Here is a 4,950-nt window from a genome sequence, read left to right as displayed (position 1 = left end):
AGGGTGTACTTGACTTGCAGTAATTGCTAAAACTGGCCCATAACTAAAATTGGGAAAAAGGCTAAGTTTTTGTCTTGATAAGTAGTCTAATCACCCCTCTACATATACTTTCAATCCTACAAGTGGTATTAGAGCTTTGGTCTCCATTGCATTGGTTTCACGACCTAGGAGAGTATGGCGTCTAGTGAGGGAAGTTATCACCATAGAGATCCATACTTCGATGGCACTAATTTTTCTTAGTTGGAAGCATAAGATGAAAATGCATATTCTTGGTTTTAATTCTTTTGTATGGGCTATTATTCGGGTTGGTGTGCAAGGTGATTTCTTGAGAGAAGGGCGTGAACTAGAGAGTGATGCGATAGCCGATGAACTGAAGATGTTGCAACTCAACGCACAATCTTGCGACATCATCTGCAACTGCCTATGCCCCGAAAAATTCAACAAAATCAGCCACCTTGAGAATGCAAAAGAAATTTGGGATAGTTTGATCGATATGCACGAAGGTACTGATTCTGTCGGAAAATCTAAGTTGGATGTGCTCCAAAGTTAGCTTGACAAGTTCAAGAAGAAGGATGGTGGAAGTGTCGCCGAAATGTACTCTAGGCTAGCTCACATCACAAATGAGATCGGTGGCTTAGGAACCGAAGAGATGACCGACAAATTCATCATCAAGAAGATACTGAGAGCTCTTGATGGAAAGTATGACACCGTGTGCACATTGATCCAAATGATGCCAAACTACAAAGATCTCAAGCCTACTAAAGTCACTTGTAGGATTGTTTCTCATGAGATGTCACTCAAGGACAAAGATGAGATGCACAACAAGTCAAGTGGTGCTTACAAAGCTTCAAGCGATGCTCCCGCTACTTTAAAGGACAATCTTGTCACTGATGAAGAGATAAGCCTCATGTTCAGAAAATTAAACAAGTTCTACAAAAGTAGAGGCAAAGAGAGAAGCTCAAGCTCAAGACATGATTTGAAGCGTTCGTCCAGTCGTGACCCAAAATGCTACAACAGTGGGAAGCCCGGACACTACTCCAATGAGTGCTCGGCTCCCTACAAACAAAGAGAAGAGTCACCTCGCAGAAGAAGCTCAAGGGATGAGTCACCTCGCAGAGATAGAAGGAGTAGAGAAGATCGTTATGAATGAACCACACTCACGGGGAGGCAAGGAATTGGAGAAGAAGGACAAATACACCAAGAGCAGCTCTAGAAGAAGACATCAAGATCATGTTGGTGAATGGGTCTCTGGCTCCGAATCTGACAACCAATCCGAGAGAAGCTATCACTCCAACTCTGACTATATTAAAGATGAAGGTGTTGCCGACATTGCACTTGTTTCCTCCAAGTCCTACGACTTATTTGAATCACCAAATGAGGGGTTCGGAAACTCCTTCATGGCTAAAGGCCCCAAGGTATGACACCCCGAGTCTCTTGATTTTAATAGTGATGAGGATGACTTGTTAGGAGAAGATGACTTGCTCTTTGATAAAACTGGTGATTGCACCGAAAATGAACTTGTTAATTATCATGCTAGTCAAGAGAAATTGAGTGACGATGATAATAAATAGATTGAACGACTAACTAAAGAATTGAACACTCTTAGGTTATCTCATGAAACTACTCTAGAAGATCATAGAGAGCTTGCAAGAACTCATGAGAAGCTACACTTCGAGAAGCTCAATTTCGAGCAAGAGCATGAGTTCCTAAAAGCAATCAATGATGATCTTCGAAAGAAAGGTTCTTCTTATCTAGACAAACGATTATTCTTGTCTACTTTTGGTCCACAAGTTAAACCTAAGAACACTAGTAACAAAGGCAAGAAAGTTGCTTCATCTAGTAACAACAACACTAAAGTTAAAACTAATGATATTGTTGCTAGTAGCTCTCTTGATTCCACTAATGATTCTCTTAGCCTAGTTACACTTGAGCAAGAAAATGATGTATTGAAAGGGATTATAGAGAGAGGTGTCTTCAAGAGTCTTGCCGGAAGTAAGAATTTTGAGGAAATTGTGCGCAAGCAAGGAGGACAACGGAAGAAGCAAGGTGTTGGCTACTTCAACGTGAACGAAGATGATTGAGAAGAAGGTCCATATCCCATTCCCAAGTTTGTTCCTCAAGATGAGAGTATGATCCTACTCCTCCCAAAGGAACAAGATCACAAGATGGCCTTCTACCACAAGACCACAAGGGCAAGGGAAAGCTTCAAAAGGACAATGACTTATTTGAAGAGGAACTCCAAGTCAAGGTCAAGTGGATTCCAAGGACACTACTAGCACTACCTCATCTAGTGCTACCACAACTCCAATGATTCCCGTCAAGTTTGTGTGGATCCCCAAGAGGAAGAACTATAAAGTTCTTGAGGGGTGACTCCGCTAATGAAATTCACTCTTATTCATTTTGGCAAGAACTTTATGCAATCAATCTCAACCATATGCATTAATTCAAGGAGTCACACAATCCCTCAAAGGTAAGCAAGGGACAAGGTAATTAATGTATCTTTGGACATCATCCCATATGTATTTCACTCCATGTCCATAGATATTCTTGCATATGTTACTTGTGTTTTGGGACTAACCCATGTAGGTGAGTAGAGTAAGAAACAACAAGGACTGCTCCCAACTCAAGATGATCTTCATCAACATTGATCATCCACCACTACTTCACCTACTTGAAGTCTTCTACGACAAAACCCAAGGTTATTTTATCCCTCTTAGGGGGATGTCATATCAAGGGGAGATTTACTATAAATCTTGAGCATAAGCATCTCCTAAGGATATGAACACATTAATGCTTTATGTAAAAGTGGTAACCTCACTTTTGCTTAAACAATGAGTAAGACCTATAATCAAGTATTCTTACTTGGCTCCCAAGTCAATATACTCATATATAGATGACTTCGTTATCGCCCAAGTGTTTGATAGATGCTAGAATGTTTGTGCATATTCACCATGTTTTACCCATCATCTTATTGTGTGAGCATTTTGGTCTGCATATTTTTGCTCATTTGAGGACATCCAACTATTGTTATTTGTCTCCTTATTTACCTTTTGCCAGTTGCCTGGACAAGAATGCCTAGGACACTCCTCTAGCTATCTAGGCTATCTGATCTCAAGTTCTATACATGCTTCATGAAAAAACTTGAACAAGCACTTTTCGATCCCTCTATGTGAAGGAGCATGATACGTCTCCAACGTATCTATAATTTTTGTTGGTTCCATGCTATTATCTTGTCAAACTTTGGATGTTTTGTATGCCTTTTATATATTTTTTGGGACTAACTTATTAACTCGGTGCCAAGTGCCAGTTCCTATTTTTTCCGTGTTTTTGACCCATTTCAGAGGAGAATTTTAAACGGTGTCCAAACGGAATACAACTTCCAAAAAGATTTTTTTTCTGGAACAAAAGATACGCAGGGGACGTGAGAACCAAGGCAGAGGCCACCAGGGAGGCCACAAGCCCCCTAGGCGCGTCCAGGGGGCCCACCCCTAGCAGGCTTGTGGGCCCCCCTGTGGCTCGTGTGCCCTACCTCTTCCGCCTATAAATTCCCGAAAATCAAAAACTGCGCGAGAGATCCACAAAAATATTTTTCCGCCGCCGCAAGCTTCTGTCTCCGCAAGATCCCATATGGGCCACGTTCTGGTGCCCTGTCGGAGGGGGATTCGGATACGGAGGGCTTCTTCATCAACACCATGACTTCTCCAATGATGCGTGAGTAGGTCACCATAGACCTTCGGGTCCATAGCTAGTAGCTAGATGGCTTCTTCTCTCTCTTGGTTCTTCAATACAAAGTTCTCCATGATCTTCATGGAGATCTATCCGATGTAATCTTCTTTTGTGGTGTGTTTGTCGAGGTCCGATGAGATTATCTATGAATCTTATTTTAGTTTCTCCTGATCTCTTATATGCTTGATTTCATATCCTTGTAATTCTCTTCGAGTTGTGGGTCTTGTTTGGCCAACTTGATCTATGATTCTTGCAATGGGAGAAGTGCTTGGTTTTGGGTTCATACCGTGCGGTGATCTCACCCAGTGACAGAAGGGGTAGCGAGGCACGCATCGTATTGTTGCCATCAAGGCTAAAAAGATGGGGTTTACATCATTGGTTTGAGTTTATCCCTCTACATCATGTCATCGTGCTTAAGGCGTTACTCTATTCGTCATGAACTCAGTACACTAGATGCATGCTGGATAGCGGTTGATGTGTGGAGTAATAGTAGTAGATCCAGAAAGTATCGGTCTACTTGTCTCGGACGTGATGCCTATATGTATGATCATTGTCTTAGATATCGTCATGACTTTGCGCGGTTCTATCAATTGCTCGACAGTAATTTGTTCACCCACCGTAATATTTTCTATTTTGAGAGAAGCCTCTAGTGAACACTATGGCCCCCGGGTCGACTTCACATTCTATTTTCAGCCTTACACTTTTACTTCGTTGCACTTCCCGCCTTCAGATCTCACTTTGCAAACAATCTTGAAGGGATTGACAACCCCTTTATAGCGTTGGGTGCAAGCTCGTTTGTGTTTGCGCAGCTACTCTGGACACTTGGCATGATTCTTCTAATGGATTGATACCTTGGTTCTCAAACTGAGGGAAATACTTACTGCTCATGTGCTGCATCACCCTTTCCTCTTCAAGGGAAAAACAAATGCAAGCTCCAGAGGCAGCAGAAGGATTTCTGGCGCCGTTGTCGGGGAGGATCAAGTCAAGTATAGTCTCCCGTCAACGTGTCAATTTCTGGCACTGGGGATTATTCTAGGTGAAGCTCATCCAAGTAAGTGTCGCAAACTCATCTCTTGCATTTACTTTTTTGCCTCTCGTTTTCCTCTCCCCCACTTCTGAAAAAAAAATTACAAAAATATTTGCCTTTTTCGTTCGCCTTTCCTTTGCTTGTGTGTTATGTGCCTTCAATATGCTTGCATCTTCGCTTGCTGAAAATCTAGTGAT

This window comes from Hordeum vulgare, chromosome 2H, assembly GCF_904849725.1.
Source record: "Hordeum vulgare subsp. vulgare chromosome 2H, MorexV3_pseudomolecules_assembly, whole genome shotgun sequence".
NCBI lineage: Eukaryota > Viridiplantae > Streptophyta > Magnoliopsida > Poales > Poaceae > Hordeum > Hordeum vulgare.
This window is presented reverse-complemented; position numbering follows the sequence as displayed.